Source organism: Amblyomma maculatum, chromosome 2, assembly GCF_055883805.1.
Source record: "Amblyomma maculatum isolate TAMU_Amacu chromosome 2, ASM5588380v1, whole genome shotgun sequence".
Taxonomy (NCBI): Eukaryota; Metazoa; Arthropoda; class Arachnida; order Ixodida; family Ixodidae; genus Amblyomma; species Amblyomma maculatum.
In genome coordinates, this window is record NC_139345.1 from 12,876,635 (window position 1) to 12,895,105 (window position 18,471).

The following is an 18,471-nucleotide window of genomic DNA, read 5'->3' on the forward strand; positions in this document are numbered from 1 at the left end:
TTCCCTGCCACCCATTGCGAAGACGCATGTGCGGTTCTCACAGAGCGGCCATGCGACGGATTTCATTCACATCGAACCTCCGGCCCGGCACGAGACGGCTGCCACGCCGCCAGGCCTGCGGAGGTGGCTGTGGTGCTATCGGTGGCGAGGGGGGGCGACGACGGGCTGCCCCGCGCATAGTTCCCGTGGGACCTGCAGTGGCCGGAGTGACCGCTCCGACGCCTACTCGCTATGCCCCGTTCCCCAGAGCGCGCGCGAGCCGCACCGCTGGGATGGATAACGAGCGTTGTACGCGTATATATACGTAACGGAAAGGAAATCCGACAGACTGATACTAATCGCCGCCGTCACGCCGCCGCCATCGATGTGGCCCGTAGATTCGCGGTCGAATGCCACCACTACGGCCAGGGGAAGGGGCACCCGAGTATTCTTAGAAACCATGCAATGTCTCGTATGCCCCGCAGGGCCCTCCGCTGACGAATACTCGCCTTCTTTGCTTTTTGTGAGTGTGTGAGGTCGTCATATTAGACTCTGAATCTCTCCCGAGCCAACGGAGGTTGCTTCTTGAAGGACACGGTGCAAACTGCGCGGGATGCTCATCAGTCAGACCGAGATAATTGCTCTTCCTTTCTCCAGGACAGAAAAAAAAAAAAAAAAAAACACACAATGACTCTCGCTTTCTGAAAAGGACCACAACAAACATAAGAGAAATGCAGGCGTGTGTAATGCGGTAGCAGAGTTCATCCTGTCATATGAATGTGTCACATAAGTTTAACAGTCTTTGTGGTGCAGAAAAAAAAAACAAAGCAAGGAGCCTCGGTACGTATCACAAAACGATGTTAGAACGACAGTTTCGGGCTGCTGAGAAGCCCAGGAGACACACAGAGAAATTGCGTGATGATTAATCATTTGTTGCATGCTGTCCACTACAGTGGACAAATTTCTACGATTTTTGGAGAAAGTTTGGAGAAAGTTCAGCGCATTACAGATACCCATGTACATACTGGTAACAACAGTGGATAAAAAAGCTGTGTTTCTACCGCTTTAAATGGCGCCGCGATATCACCGATTTTTGAAAACTTAGTTCTAATAATGAGTGCATCTTGCTCGAAAGGATAAGTGACGTCAATCTCCAATAATTTTCTTATAACTCGCCTTATAATTTGAAGCATCAGTTCAGGTCAGTCGTTCAGTCGTGTCCGACTCTTTGTGACCCTATGGACCATGTCACGCCACGCTTTCCGGTCTCTCACTATCTTCATTTGAAGCACATAATTGTATAAAAGCGACACAAGAGGCACTCAGAGACAAGTGCTATAAATACTGTGGCTGAGTATATCGGAGATAATGTTTCATAACAACTTTTGCAAAATGTCCACTACAGTGGAGACAGGGGCCGTACAGGGAAAGGGGCCGTACAAACGTGGCCCGTATTCCGAGTTTGCGTCGTTATCGAAAGTATAGTTGTCTCCGTTACCTCGAGTCATCCATTTGGTTGAAACGCCAGAACTGGATGTTGCCACACGGAACCGGAAGTAGTGTCAACATCCTGTTCCGGCGTTTCAACCATTCAGATGACTCGTGGGGGGGGGGGGGGGGGATAGCAACACTTTCGATAACGACGCAACCTCAGAATACGGAGCCATGTAAGCATCTTCCGTGCTCTGTCACTTATAGCATCGCATCCATGGTTTCTGATTTTCTTTTTCTTTTGTGTTATGCACTACTACCCGACTCGGTTCTCAATATACAGCAGCGGGCTGCAAAGAAAAAAATCGTTATCTGATACCGAAGTCGACGAAATGTGACATTCTTTTCTTAGACTTGGCGGTTATCAACGGCTCTTTACCACCATCTCACAGCAGAGTGCACCATCCAACTTTGTTATTTCAAGCTATAGATGGGGACAGATCTGATACTAGACGAATCAATTGCCACAGCTGATGAAGCTGATTTTTCTGTGGACCTACAAGCAGCTTCTGCCGCAGTGAAACTAAGGACACGTGTGAAATAAAGCACTGTTTGCAACGATGTGCATGTTGTATGTGAGGTTTTCGCTGTCTATAAGCATATATACTGCTCAATGATGTGAGATGAGCGACAGGAAACATTGACTGATGAATAAAAAAACACTACTATGAACTTCCGCCCTCGGAGCTTGGGTGCATGATGTCCACTGTAGTGGACATTCTATATCCTATGCGATAAACACTTTGAAAGGAGCAACATTTTTTTCTTGGTGTTTTCTGGATGCAAAAAGACAGAAGAACCTAAAAATCAGACTTTCCACACGTCTTTCATCATGCAACAAAGGGTTAAGCTCCACCTTTAAGGTATACCGCGATAGCGTTATGCCCCAAGACTGAGCTAAATGTAAGCGATAAAGTGAGCGACGTGGCAAGGCGGCCCGGCGAAAGCGATCATGGTTCGCTCCGTCGCATACATGCACGCGACAGCCCGAACCGAGCGAAGCAGCGACGACGCTCTGTGTAGGTTGTGTGGCTGGCATAGTGACTTGGTACACTGCATAACTATTCCCAAATGCAACAACTGTCGTAACGGTTGCAAGAATTGAAGTTTTGCGACAAGATGGCAAAGTAAAATGTATTTTCAACAAACCGTATCGAATGTGTGTTAACTTGCAAAGTACGAGAAGTCACGCGACCCCTTGTTTTTTTTTTTTTCGGTAGCGATTAGACGTTCTTTGAATCCTTGGCTATTCACGATTGTTCGCGCAAAGCGTACGCGGCAGTGCACAATCACAATGCAACATAGGAAAATAAAGAAAGCGTGCGAAATGAGTGGCAGTGATGTACAGCCTTTATCAAACGTTTACAACCCAGAGGGTTTGCTTTTAAGCCGTATAATATGACTTCTGCAATAATCGCGGAATTCCTAGCCATTAGAGAGGGTAGGACTAAACATCTTCTTGCTTGCAGCAAATATATGGAAACCTGTAAATGCTATGCCAGCCACATAGTATCGCTCAGAAGTAGAACCCCTGGGCTTTAAACTTTTGATAAAGGCTATACGCTTACTTCCGGGCGAACGAGCGAAATTTTTTATTTCGGCAGATCCGAGCGACGAGCATGCTTTTCTGTTCACGCGAAGGCTTCGCGCGACGCGTGCCGCCGTCGCGCTCGCGTTTGAGTGAGTTTTCGCGTAGAAGTAGAAGGTCAACTTTGGGTGCACATAACGGACAGTGAGCTGACTCCCGACCAACTGACATATCTATGAAAATGGTACGCCCTGCCATGATGACAGCCAGAGGGGAAAACGTTGGCACCTCACTATAGCTGGCCCGGACACAAAAGAGGTTTTGTCATTGTTGTCTTGTGTTACCAATCGCTATCATTAAAATAGGTATTTTAGTTCTGCAGTGGGATCGTATTGCGTCACAAATAAAATATTGCTCTCAACAGATTAGTACTGCCTGAAATGCTCTACAACAAATACTAAGCTCAATGCATGCGTGTGTAATGTGGTAGCAAAGTTCACCCTGTCGGTTTACACTCTGACTTTGACAGAGGTTTTTTCCGCAAGTTAACACTGTCTTCTACACTGTACGTTAACACCGTGTGTGTGTGTGTGTGTGTGCGTGTGTGTGTGCGTGTGCGTGTGCGTGTGCGTGTGCGTGTGCGTGCGCGTGCGCGTGCGCGTGCGCGTGCGCGTGCGCGCGTGCGCGTGCGCGTGCGTGTGTGCGTGTGCGTGTGCGTGTGCGTGTGCGTGCGTGTGTGCGTGCGTGTGTGCGTGTGTGCGTGTGTGCGTGTGCGTGCGTGCGTGCGTGCGTGCGTGTGTGTGTGTGTGTGTGTGTGTGCGTGCGTGCGTGTGTGTGCGTGTGCGTGTGCGTGTGCGTGTGCGTGTGTGTGTGCGTGTGTGCGTGTGTGTGTGTGTGTGTGTGTGTGTGTGTGTGTGTGTGTGTGTGTGTGTGTGTGTGTGTGCGTGTGTGTGTGTGTGTGTGTGTGTGTGTGTGTGTGTGTGTGTGTGTGTGTGTGTGTGTGTGTGTGTGTGTGTGTGTGTGTGTGTGTGTGTGTGTGTGTGTGTGTGTGTGTGTGTGTGTGTGTTGTGTGTGTGTGTGTGTGTGTGTGTGTGTGTGTGTGTGTGTGTGTGTGTGTGTGTGTGTGTGTGTGTGTGTGTGTGTGTGTGTGTGTGTGTGTGTGTGTGTGTGTGTGTGTGTGTGTGTGTGTGTGTCCCTATTGCGATTCCAGCGCGCTCAGCCTAGGTCATCGCACGTACCTTGATATTTGTTCAACGCGCACAGCGAACCTCGCGGAGTGACAAACGTCCGACATCGGATAACTGTCGACACACTGCTTTTCCAAGGTACAAAAAGATAACAGCCCGCTTTCCGAAGCTCGTGTTTATGCTGTCTAAGTTAAAAGTATGGTAGCATGAATGGATTAGCTTGTTGTGTCCAGATATTGCGGAGCATATCTGGCATGCTTTTAACATATGCCTTTGATTTCAAAGCGTATTTGCTCGTCTCCCAAGCGCTTTCATCGCTCAGTACATCCCGCCTCAATATATATAGGAAGATATACTTGATATTACAAGTTTCATAAGGCAAAGCACGTACTGCTGTGTCATTGTCATCATCATCATCATCATCATCATCATCATCAGCCTGATTATACCCACTGCAGGGCGAAGGCCTCTCCCATATCTCTCCACTTAACCCGGTTCTGTGCTAGCTGCATCCACTTGACCCCTGCGAACTTCTTAATCTCATCCGCCCACCTAACTTTCTGCCGCCCCCTGCTACGCTTTCCTTCCCTTGGAATCCAGTTTGTTACCCTCAGCGACCATCGGTTATCCTCTCTTCGCACTACATGTCCTGCCCATGTCCATTTCTTCTTCTTAATTTCCACTAGAATGTGTCATTGTGCTCGTTTTGAATTAGGTGAAAATAGGCTATACCTGATCTTGCGGGCAGAAAAAAGAATACAGTTTACTCGACCTGCAATTTTTGTCCGAATAGAAGTCTATACATACACTGCCGCAAGCGTGCATGGCATGCGAGCTGTAAATTACGTGGTTATTGAAAACACGAAATAACGAAAGTTCGATGAAAAGAGAAAGGTATGCAATCGTATTGGGTGGTTCTGGCTTCGGTTCTCACAATTATAGATGGCTGAAGAAGCGGATGCAGTGTCTTAATTGTCCTTCATATACCGTGTGCTGAACGTGAGGCGCGCAAAATGCGAATCCGGCAACATATACAAGGTGCTCGTAAACCGAACATTGTTCTAAATACCTATAGATTCCTCTTTGTCGAAGATCAAGCTAATGATAGTGAGCACTAGGCCTCCAGACAAGAACTATCATATATGGAAAGTCGTTATAGTAAAATCCGCCGCGAAAATTGGGAAAAAACACTTGCCACCTGTCTTGAGCGCAGATGCGTTCTCCTGCGGCGCGCGCGTGGTCTCAGCAGCACGTCCTTTGCTTCGCACGCGAGTGCATTCATTTCTTCATTATTTTCTGAACTTCAGTCCAGTTGCCTTAGTTGACGAGATCGGCAACGAGCATTGCGGGCGTTCATGCCCGTTTTATTTCCTTACGCAGCCGTGCTTCCCGCGTGTGTATACACAGTTCCATGTGAGTTGCGCACTTAATTAGGCATCTCGTATCCCTCGCCTTTGGTCGGCAGTATCCCGCTGACGACTACCCGCTGACTGGGACCCGCGCCGCGGGACCTCCGCCGCCTCCCACGTGCGCGGGAGGAGGCTCCTGTGGGACCGGATCCGATGCGCGGACGTCTCCGCAACGAACGAGGATTCTCCTTATCTCGCGTAGCTGCACAGCCGGGATCCTCCGTTCCGTTCGGAAGCGAGTTCCGTTGAACGAACGGCTGGCGATGGACGTGCCGCTGTAAATGGTCGCCATTCCGAGCATTAGTTGTGAGATTCTTTCGGTGAGAGCTTGAGGTTACTTGGAATGATGTCTGAATAAACCGTGAATTGAGAATTTTTTATTACACGTGCAATCGCCGCGGGCCCATCTTAACAGGAATGCATTCCCATCGTTTTCCCATCGAAGTCCATGTGTTCTTGGGAATGCCAGGACAAACCTGACCCAACGTTAATAGTGCCATGCCCGACACACGCGTGGGAGGCGGCCCTGACCAGCGACAACCTGGACCAGCAAGCCTGGATTATCCAGCTAGTCCGCAAGTCAGCTGCTGCCAGCGGAGCCCTGGACTAGGGGCACCGACCACCCAGCTCCTGCGAATATTTACTGATTACATGCTCATTAAAAGTTTTCTCTCTCTCTCTCTCTCTTTGAGGCCACTTCTTTCTTGTCATAGTTCTTTCTCTTCTTCCAAGCGCTTCCGCCTGGGTAACATATAGGTACATAGGCTACGATCCTACATGCGCAGCCATTTATGTTGTGTACGAGCAAGACATGGCTATCTTTACCGCGTAATCGGTGTCGCAGCTGAAAGCTTTAAAAAGACGGAGTGCCTTTGTCCGATGCAATCCGCCGAGCGCTGTTAAGAGTCGCATAGCCTTCCTATTTTTTGTTCTCGAAAGGTAATCAATAACGGCTAATTAGCTAAAGTTGCAATTATTTCTCAGCTGCTGGCGCATATCTCTAGCCATGTGCCTACACAAAGCTCCATCGGGGATAGCGCTCCATGCAAGAAACACAGGTTTCTTCTCTGAGACCAATCTTAGGGACGAAGGTCTAGTTTGGTTTCGTTTGTCTTAACGTCCCAAAGCGACTCAGGCTATATGAGAGATGCCGTAGTGGAGGAGTCCGGAAATTTCGACCACCTGGGGTTCTTCAACGTGCACTGACATCGCACAGCACATGGGCGCACAGCACACGGGACGAAGGAGTACCACCGCTATCACATGCGAGATTTTTTATTATTATTTTGAGACTTATCTTTTCAGGTCTGTAAAAGTTACTCTGTTTAAAAAGTACTCGATACGAACATTACAGCCTGTCGTTTTTCAAGACATGCTGCAGCTTCTGAATTGACGCTGTTCTTGCCAATGATTAATAGTTAAGCAATTAGTCCGAACTGATAAATAACCCCTGTGGGCGAAACGCAGACTAGGTTACGCGACACTAAACGACCCTATAATGTGCGTGTGTTTTGTGCGTGGTTTGGTTCGGTTTTGTAGGGTTTAACGTCCCAAAACGACTCGGGTAGCGTGGGCAAGCGCGCGCGTGTGACTGTTGTTCGATTCAAGTTGCTCAAATCAAGAAATGTCATGATGTGGGTACAGATGATATGTTCCATGATTTTGCAGGTAATTCTAGTCAAATATATTGGACGGTAATTTAGTGGTGAGTTCTTGTCACCTGATTTGTAGACTGGAACGTCCTTCCCATGTTTCCATTCTCCGGGCAGTTGACCTATGTTGAGAGACTGAGTGAACAACAGGACAACAGGGATAAATATATATCTTTGATGTCGATTAGTATTTTGGCAGTTATGTTGTCAATACCAGCTGATGATGAAAGTTTAATGTTTTCTATTAATGACAAAATTCTTTCTGTAGAAAATGTAAGAGGAGGCATAGTATCCTGAATAGTAACGGTGTTTGCGGGAAATATAGGGTCTGTTTCGTTAGTACATACGTAACATTTTCGTCTTTGGCTTCATGATTAAGTGTCAATTTATGTACTGCCCGCATATGTAGCCCAACGCACACGCGAAGCCTCGTCTGGGTTCCACAGAAACACTGGCGTAGGGACCTCTTTATACGAGCTTAAAGGATGAGAGAAGATCACTTTAGACATTACCGCAGTTAATTTTCTCGGTCGTCATTTTATAACTCGCCGGATGTCCTTCACAACCCACCCAAACATGGTTACTAGTTAATGAACTGATTAGTTATTACCGCAGTCCAAACCGTGTGGTTTTGTGTAACATGTGAAGAGAATTATGTGGCTCATACTTGTTGCACTTGGTCCGAAAGTGGTTTTGCACATTTGCTGTGCGATGGGCGAATGATGGGCAGATGATCGTATAAGGAAGTTTCACTTGACGTCATCCGCACGGGGCGCTGGCGGCTATTGGGCTGCGAGCCGTGGCAATAACCTTTGTAGCAGGCTAAAACAGTCTTTGTAGCGGACGAGGCCCTCGCAAGCTAGCGCTTCTGTCATATGCGGTGCGACTGTTTTGCTCTCGGCGTAAACATGCGCTCAGTGGATACGTATGAGATATGCGTATACCGCAGAGAAAGGCCGATATTTTGAAAAGGTTCGGCTGTGCGGCGACATCGACCCGTACGACTCCTAGCGATCCATGCCTATGCGATTGATGCGCCGAAGCCATTCCGCTCTTCGTCTTGCCGTGAGCTCCTCAGTTTTATGGCACTGATTGGTAACCACCTTGGAAATGAAAAAAAATAATAATAATAATAATAAAGCGGCCTGAACGACGTTTTCGTCCCACCAGAGTTCCAGACTTCGTGCTCGCGTCGGAGGTCTGGACGCGGTCCTTTATCTTTAATAAACGCCTTGGTAGAAAAGGAAATCTATACTTCCCGAACGGCAACGTGTCGCCGGACGAGCGGGTGAATAATTAAGGCTTTCTTCGGGGAGCTATATATAAGCGAACATCTGGACACCTCTGGCCCAGATTTGAAAAATTTAACTCATGGTGCACTTTTTGTTCAGGTTGCTTACTTTATTCAGTTTAATACAGTATTGAACACACACACACACACACACACACACACACACACACACACACACACACACACACACACACACACACACACACACACACACACACACACACACACACACACACACACACACACACACACACACACACACACACACACACACACACACACACACACACACACACACACACACACACACACACACACACACACACACACACACACACACACACACACACACACACACACACACACACACACACACACACACACACACACACACACACACACACACACACACACACACACACACACACACACACACACACACACACACACACACACACACACACACACACACACACACACACACACACACACACACACACACACACACACACACACACACACACACACACACACACACACACACACACACACACACACACACACACACACACACACACACACACACACACACACACACACACACACACACACACACACACACACACACACACACACACACACACACACACACACACACACACACACACACACACACACACACACACACACACACACACACACACACACACACACACACACACACACACACACACACACACACACACACACACACACACACACACACACACACACACACACACACACACACACACACACACACACACACACACACACACACACACACTCTCTCTCTCTCTCTCTCTCTTTCGCTATCTCACGCAGACAAAAGCGGTCCCGAGCTCAAAAAATAGCATTGAGATTAAAAACAAAAACGAAAAAAAAAAAATCTCGCCCCCACAAGGGCTCGATCCACCGGCATCTTTGTCCCCAGGCCCGAACACGATAGCCATAGCTTTTACGACCATTGTTCTAAACCTTAACCCTAATCTCCAAAGCATCATAGGTGCAATTTTTCTTGCGTATTCACATCTATCACGCGCTCACCTTTCCTAAATGCTACGGGCCTTATGTTTTAATATATTATCTCTGCATACCCATGCGGCTAAGCCAGGAACGCATTGATTCTGTGTACACATGACTGCAGGCACCACTTTTCGTGCATTAACAGGTATCATATCTACATGGAGTCAGCGCTGGTTCTCAATCAATTTATGATAAGTTCCGCACGCAGTGCTGTTTTGACACACACGAAATATGTGGCATTAGTGCGTGTGCTCGCCGTCCTCTCTCGCTTGTCACTCTCTCAAAGTCCAAAGCGTTATCTGCAGATCACATTGCATTTTTAACGAATGTTCTGCGACTACTGTGGCGCTGTCGCTCAAAAGAACTAACGTCGAACTCCGCCGGGACACCTGCGGTAGGAAATGGGCCGTGGCGGGGGACGCCTCCTCTTCCTTAAGAAGGAGAGCGCGAGCACCTCGCACCAGGAAGCCGGGACAAAAAAACGCCAGGAGCAGCTGCCGCCACCTCCTGAGCACGTGCAGACGTCGTTCCTTACGCGTCGCGCGGTGACGACGAACAGCGGGGGAGTGAATGTAGATCAAGCTTGGAAGAAGGCAGTCGCCTTCTAATTGCGTCAATTTGTCACCACGCCGTCCATTGATCCATGGGCGGCCACCTTCCAGAAAGCCTAATGATACGCGTCCTCTAGCCACCGCCACGGCCTTGGCCCACCAGTGGTGCGCTGTCGTCCGTTGTGTCGTCGCTCACCGCACGCTCACCACTGACGCCGATGCAGACGGAGACGTTCGGCGCGTCGCGCCGGCGCTGCTGCTCTGCGAGGCGGATGTGCCCTGCGGTGAAGCATCTGGTTGCACTGCGGGGAGCGTTGACGAGCATAGTATGCGACATTAGGTATACTCAAGTCGTTTTGGAGCGGTTATCGCCGATGCGTAGTATTCAAGAGACGTCGAGGCACATCGGTCGGCTTCTTCTTCAGTTCATCACGCGGACTGGGCTGCTGCGGGCCACACTGCATTAATGAACGGTTCACCTTGTAGTAGCCTCATAGTAGCGTGTGTGGGAGACGGGAGGGTTACAGAATCGCCTTTCACAGCTCTTGCATTAAACGAACATGTTTGCGTAGAACAAACAGCACGTTGCCGGGTCACGTATAGTGTATACAGCACAGTGTGCTTTTCTCTGCACCTGCGATCGTTTGATGAGCCTTTTTTTTTTTGTGATGATGATGACAGTTACCAATTCTCATGTGCTTTATTTGCTGCTAAAGTATGCGAATGCAAGCTGGTTCTATACTAGAAGACATAAGATACTATAAGCGCTTCCAGTCTGTGTACATATACTTCTCATCCTGCCGTGTTTCTTGCACATCAGAAACACTATCGTTCGTATCTTCTCAGAAACAGCACATATTTCCCTACAGAATCATCCAACGTGATGTTTGCAGTATTGTCTACAAAATAAAATGAACACATGATGTCGTCGGTGTGGGCAGCAGCCACTTTCAGCTTGTACGTATCGGGGTTTCTTTGGCTCAGCAAGGCAGTAGTGTTGAATGGTCGGGGAATAGTTTCCTTCGGGCACAAGTGTAGCCGTCACATATAAGTAACCATAATACCCATGTACACATCCTAAAATTACCGGAAAATAAAACTGTAAACTGTAACGAAATGCACGAACTCTTTTTGAGTCTGCACGTGCAATGAGCGGTCACATCAAAAAAGCGTTAGATGGCAGCATAACTATATATCTGTTTTCACCACCGGACAAGTACACCGGTGAGAGAAATACGATGTAGCCCAGTGCTTCATTTTTTAACGTACCGACCGCGATGTCATAGGATCGCTGCGTATTAATAGAGAAGTGTTGAAGCTTCAATAAACACTAAAGCTTTAAGTAGAAGCTGGGCGCAGTCGGAACAGCACACGCTGATTAAAATGGAGAGATATGGGTGAAGAATTTGCACTGCAGTGGGTGTATATACAGTAAAGCTGATGGTGATGCAATCAGATGACTTTTTTCTTTTTTTTTTTTTTTTTTGTCATCCCACGCTCTGAGCGGGAAGTCGCTATATGCAGCCAGGAACTTGAAAGCTGGGAAATGCCCGCTAGCTATTCATGTTGCTGGACCAATAGACGGCAGACAGTGTGCCTGCAGCACCTTTGACGGGCCACTTACCTTTCCATCCCGCAGTGAAACATCCGGTTTCAAGAGCCCAGCATGAATTCCTGGCACCTGAGAATTCCAAGCGGCGCATCCAGGTGCTCACAGACGGATATCTGCACGGCTGGATTGTTCTTGAGGCGATGTGGACATCGCAGCGTCTGAAACCCTCTAATGATGTCTTTCCACGAGGCCCTGTTTACTTCGGTAAAGCCTGGTTGCAGCCCATATTAGAAGAGGAGAAGGCTGCTGCTGATTCTTGGAAATTTTCCTTTCCGACTGTAACTGATTATTCGGTTAGTTACTTAATGAGATGTAGTAAATTTGCGATAAAAATTTACGCGCATGGTACGATATTGTTATGGTGCGTGCGGCGCTGTATACAGTCACGTTGACAAGCAAACAGTTCGTTTGTGGTCTACATATAGTTCTGTCGATCTGTTCGAGAAAGTAGCTGTCCATCTTTACTGATGCGTTCCTGCTAGAGGGAAATCAACGGATGTTTTTAATGCAAGAAACTGCGTGAAATCTCAAGAAATGGGCGATAAACAATATATGGGCTCGAGTAATTGTGCAAGTTAGGTATAGTGGTCATAAATTTTACCTTTTCGCTTTTAAGTTTGCCACCAATTGCTCGCAAAGCTTAGAATGGTTGTATTAAATTTTTAACCGTTATTTCAACCCTGAAAAAGTGTCACTGGTTCACTGCTTACTGGTTCCTCAACTATAAGACATGTTTACATACGCAAGGAAAGATAAGGGATACATTTACACACATGCGCACGCATGCATCGCAAAATGCAGTAGCCTTCGAGGTAAACCAGGTGCCGCACTTTAGCCAAGAAATAATATATCATATTACATCAAGCGAGAGTAGCCAATTGGATTCCAAGGGAAGGAACGTGCAGCAGGGGGTTGAAGAAAATTAGGTGGGTGGAAGAGATAAAGAATTTCGCAGGTGTCAAGTGGATGCAGCTAGCACAGGACCGGGTTGATTGCAGGAAAACGGGAGAGGCCTTCGCCCTGCAGTGGGTATATACAGTCCGGCTAATATGATATAAAGCGGATTGCACTGCATGAGTATTTACCTGCATTTATCCTTAGCGGTGCGAAATTTAGAGCATAAGTTTGGGATTACTAACACTGCAAACCAAAAGAGGTCATATATGGCCACGGGAAAATTACGTTTCTTGTCGATTCACGTGTGCTTTTGAACGCTTCCTATAGTTTTTATTCCGGATATTTTTCCTAAACTCAGCAGCAGTAGCTATAAGCAAACCGATTCTCACACAGCAGATATTACGAAACACTGCATTCTCATGCAGAAGATATTGCAATCTAGGATACCTTTGCAAGGGCGTCTTCTTGAGATTGTTGGAAAGCCTCAATAACGAATAATCTGCACTGATTATAAAAGAGGGAACTTGCACATATCAGGCAATCACGTACTTCAAATATATAAAAAAAAAAACAATTCTCTTACGAAAGACATATTTGAGTTAATTTCTCTTACTACAATCTTTTGCTACTTATTTCGGCGGTCCAAGGACGATGTGCATATTTCACGAAGCCCAGGATGTGACTGTGTACGCCTATCTGCAGTTGCAGTCTCGGCTGAGCACCTTAATTACTGGACGCAATAACTTTCATATTTTGAGTAGACAGGCTCACTATAGTCTGTGCTGCCGAACTATCGTGTAATACCACATTCGCAGGCGGGCTAATGTTTTTGAGCGTTTTGTTCCCCTATATTTTGCTCTATAATTTGTTGAGTTAAGATGCGCGTTTCCCTGCTGCATATTGACATAGTTCCAATACAGCACTTTCCTTTCTCCTTTTTTTAATCGTCGTAACCAACGGATGAAGTCATCTACCTATAGCGTGCTATCCGCTTATATTCATTAACGTACTCCCATTGCACACCTAAAGACAAAGCTTAATTAGTGTCCACCATATTTGATCTTTCTCGACTGCCGTTTACGGCTGCGGCTTTTCGGTGAAACGAGCGCTATGCGCTATCAAAACGTCCGCCGAACTCCGGAAAACTAAGACCGAGAAGTCCACCCCATATAGTCATAACCGCAACACAATGCTATCTTTTTTTTTTTTTTTTTCCGTGGTTCGAGCATTCTGGTTGATTGTTCAAAAATCACAAGTGACTATGCAGTTCTTGCTTTTATTAGGTATCTTATTTGGGTCTTTGCCTTCTTGCAAACCGCTCCGTGGCGTCCGAGTCGAAGATTGCGAACTCCCGCCGGCGGCGATCGCGCGTTCTGTGCCAAGAAGCGCCCACACACAAGGACTGCGGTTGCGACACAAGGCAGGTGGAAACACAAGATCCCAGAGGGAAGTGAGTCCGCATTCGCCCTATTGCGCGGCTCCTGCAGGAAGATCAATTGTCTCTGCTGCCATCAGGCTGCAACAGCTGCCTGCGCCGTAACTAATTAGTGATGCATTACAGTAGCGACCTCGACTACTCTTAACGCAAAGCCGCGGTGTGCGAGATAGCCGATCACGCGCGTAAATCTCGCGCGGTATAACGGCCCTGCGCACACTACTACAATTCTTATACAAGCATTATTATACAGACAGGTTTTGTGAGCAGAATTTTTCCGATGCACTTTCGAAAACTCGATTTCTATCGTAATTAGTTCTTAGAAATGCGCATGGCTATGCATTGACGAAAGCTACGGATGTAGCAAGAGCACGGATAGGGGGGGATCGAAAGGAGCTCGGGCGACTTGCAAAGAATCGAGACGCAGATGGTCCGAAAAGTGGACAAGTGCGTAGTAAACGATTCCGCACATTTCGAGTATACGAGGCAGCGGACATGAGCAAATGACGGCCCGATGAGCCGCGCCTAATCGGACGAGTCATAAGCACTTTTCGCCTGACAGTTCGCTCGCTGTAGATATACGGCGGTGGTCCCTTAATGAAACCCAAAGGACCCGTTTCGTTTCTGGACCATATGTATACGGGTCAACGAGCCCGGCGGGGCGACGTCCGGAACCGAAGCCTTCTGGAAAGCCATGCAGCGAAGCCAGTGCGGCGTGTGCCTACACATGCGCGGCTGCAGATCGCCCGGAGAGTCTGTTTCACATCTGTTCCGCTTTTGACGTGTTCAAGCACACCACAGTGCGGATAAGCTTGAGTGTGAGACGAGGTCCAGACAGACCGCGGAGGAACGTCTTCCGGTCAGCCCCGAAGTAACGCTCATTTCAACGGCCAGTACGAGAAAACGCTTTATACGAACGTGCATGCACGCGAGGCATGACGGATCAACTGTTGTGGGAAGAGAGGACAGGTGGTGCAGCTTCTCTTCGCGCGCGGCGCCATGCATTCTCGACTTGGCGCCATGCATCGTCTGATAATCGCCGGGCGAGGCTTCACTGTCTATTTTCGTCCCCCTCTCTTTATGCGCTAGGCCCTTGCGGGTATCATACCAATGGGACGGAGACGTGCGCGCTTTACGCGATGACGAGATTAAGAAGACCCCGAGGACTCAATACGAGCACCCGAGGGCTTACGCTCTCTCAGTAGCCTTCCGGGGCCGACGGGAATTGTATGTGTTCCGTATACGTTCGTCAGGAACTGACTTGACGGAAGCTGATAACGACGCGGAGACGTCATTAAACACACACACACAAAACACGCACACACACGCACACACACACACGCACGCACGCACACGCACGCACATACACGCACACACACGCACGCACACACACGTGCACACACACACGCACGCACACGCACACACACGTGCACACACACGTGCACGCACACACGCACATACACGCACACACACACACACGCACGCAGGCACGCACACACGCACACACACACACACACACACACACACACACACACACACACACACACACACACACACACACACACACACACACACACACACACACACACACACACACACACACACACACACACACACACACACGCGCGCGCGCGCGCGCGCAAAGTTGCACTGCACCTGTGTGGACGCATGAGCCGAAGCAGGGGTCTATTGACCTTTTCCGGCAGTACTCATGGGTGGCAGAGAAGAAACAGGAGAATGAAGATGGGGGATATATAAATTGTGCAGACGAATGAAGAGACGTATACTCTACCGTTTAAAAGCAATTATCATATGCGTGAAGGCTTACTTGGTTTGATATCATGCATTGCTTCCTAACTATATTTCTTTTTGTTTTTACCTATCCTGTCCTTTCTCTCTATCGCTCACTTCTTTGATTTCCTCTACCCCTTCCTCGCTATCTCTTTATTTCCGCCGCCCCAGTTAAGGTGCTTCAGATATCAGATACCAGGGCTGGCAAACATCTTTTCCTTCCTTTTGTATATATAATAAAATAACGACTACTACTACTACTACTACTACTACTTCCTAAAGGAGGGGGAGGGGGTTCAGTTAAGTGCACCGTGTAGATTTTAGACGTCTTATTCTTTTGCCTACGGGGTATTCTTAACAGCACGACATATATTATAGTGAGGCTACCCAAAAGTAATAGAAAATAATATGCCTCGCAAGCCGGGGGAAAAAAAAAAGAATGACTTGACAGCTAAAAAAAGTTTTCTTATTTTCTTTAGCTGAGCAAAAAGTGAAAAGAGGGGAAATTTTTTTTAATGCGATTTAAAAATTATGTGACTGGCTGTCGCGACCGTGACCGAACGTGGGTCCCCTCGTTCGGCAGTCGAGCCGCATTTCATCGCTTGTTATGCCAGCATCCCTCGGATGTTCGTGCTGCGAACAAGTTGGCTGAAAGCAGGTCACACGGATGGCTGAACGTAACAGTATACTTCACCTCACAGCTTAAGGCGAAGAAAATGGCTGAACGAGTTGTTGCTCGCTTCAATCGCGCAGAAAGACCTTTGCCCATATATAAGCTGCTTTACTCGAATAAAAGCTTTTTTTTTGCGGGCAACGTTTTTTGTTGTAAATGTGCTTTTCAGGGAGGATAATAACCTTATGCTGGATTTATTAGCGGCGGGTATGAGTTTAAGGGGAAACCAGGCAAACGCTCCAGCTTATGTGGCTTCACATGCAGTTCAGCCATGCATTGACGTACCTTCACCGAACAAGTAAAAGAAGGAGAGAGCAGAATACTAGACTACCATATGGCCTTATAGTGCATGAGAGTCGATTACCGTCTTGTACTACTGCAAGTATTGAGAAAGGTTCACCGCGGTTTGAAGTCTAGGTTCTAGAAGACTTTCTGGGTGTCAAGCTGCCACTGCGGGAAAAAAGCGAGCAGTGCCCGTACTGTAACGCTGAGCATGAACTTTTTTTGTTGCCTCGGGGCATAAAATTAATGTCATGAAGGATGAATGCATGGTATGGTCAAATAAATGAAGAAAAGTTGACTGATGTATCTAGAAGTGCACGATGATGCGGTCCCGCCTCCAAACGGCATATGAATTTCCTTATGCTACTCGTTTGACAAAGCATTTCTTGTCGCGAGAAAATTTATTTACGTCAAGAAAATTTATTTCAGTGAAATAAAAGCGTATGATTCAGTATTGTTTATCAGTGCACGTCATCGAGTGAAAAATTACGTCTTTTAGATGTCTCTTCAGAGAAGAATGGCGCCTACCTATCATGACCTAACATTTGCCTCTTATCGGTTTTTGTTGCAGGGCTACATATAAATATAATTGGTTTACAGGAAACGTAAGGCGCAGTATCTGTCACGCTCTCTCCGGCAAGTTTGAGTTTGGACGGTACACCATCGCTCCTGTAGCGTGGCGTTCAAGTCTGGGATTGCAGACGGCAGGAACGCTAAACAAGAACACATCTCACGGAACCTGGCGCACAGATGACAGATCTCGCGCAAAGATCTCGCGCACGTCTCGCGCATGGGATTTCGATCCATGAGCCTAGAAAGGCTCACAGAAAGTCGGTACTTTGCAGAGGCGAAAAACAGCACACGTTACCGAAAAAAAAAATTTGGAGGGCGCTTAAGCTTCGCCTTCAAGAGTGGAACGTGATAGCGTTATTGCACCTCGTTCGCACCGCCAACTCATTCGCTCGGTATGCTCTTGAGTCACACAAAGACATAGTTTTCATACTCAACACTCTAAGTGCGCTCGATGTCTCGGAGGGAGAAAGCCGGGCAGCGACGCGCCATGAGGGTGGACGCGATCATGGGGCTGACGCCTTGATGGGATCGTCCTCTATCTCGCTTGGGAGAACCACGCAGAAGCATGATTCCTCGGAAGCAGCTCGGCACACATCGCAGGGGACGCTTTCTCAGCAGAAGCGCTACGGCGCAGCGATCACGTCAGAGGCGTCCGGCATCAGACGCTGCACCTAGCAATCGCGCTGTGAGCGGAAAGAGGAGCCGCATCGCCTAAACACCACTGTTCGAGTGACGCACGCTGGATGTTGGAAGGGGAGAGAGCGAGAAAACTTATTAAACGCAAGGGTATTGGGGCATCCTCGCACCGCGGTACCCGCGCGGCCCGAACGGGAGAAGCGGGTGAGCGAAGATAGTGATCTAAAGAAAGGAAAGACGCTTGATTCTACAACCCGTGAGGGTGCACGGCGAAACGTCAGGGGCGAGTGGCGCGCCACGTGTCGGGGCAGCGCCGCACATTGCGAGGAGGGGTTCTTCTGTGTTTGCCGCAAGATGGCTCTGCATGTGCGCAGAGCGCAGAAGAAATTTGCCCCGCCGGGGTGGTGCAGTGGTAAGAC

At 48.0% G+C, this 18,471-nt stretch overlaps 1 long non-coding RNA gene across 1 annotated transcript in view; it reads left to right on the forward strand.

The window, feature by feature from the left end:
* LOC146197958 (uncharacterized) overlaps positions 1–12,442 on the forward strand; it is a 22,780-nt gene extending 10,338 nt beyond the window's left edge. The window contains exon 3 of the long non-coding RNA XR_014704706.1: positions 11,793–12,442. This is a non-coding gene — a long non-coding RNA (uncharacterized LOC146197958). The remainder of the gene's footprint in view (positions 1–11,792) is intronic.
* The last annotated feature ends 6,029 nt before the right edge of the window (positions 12,443–18,471 follow it).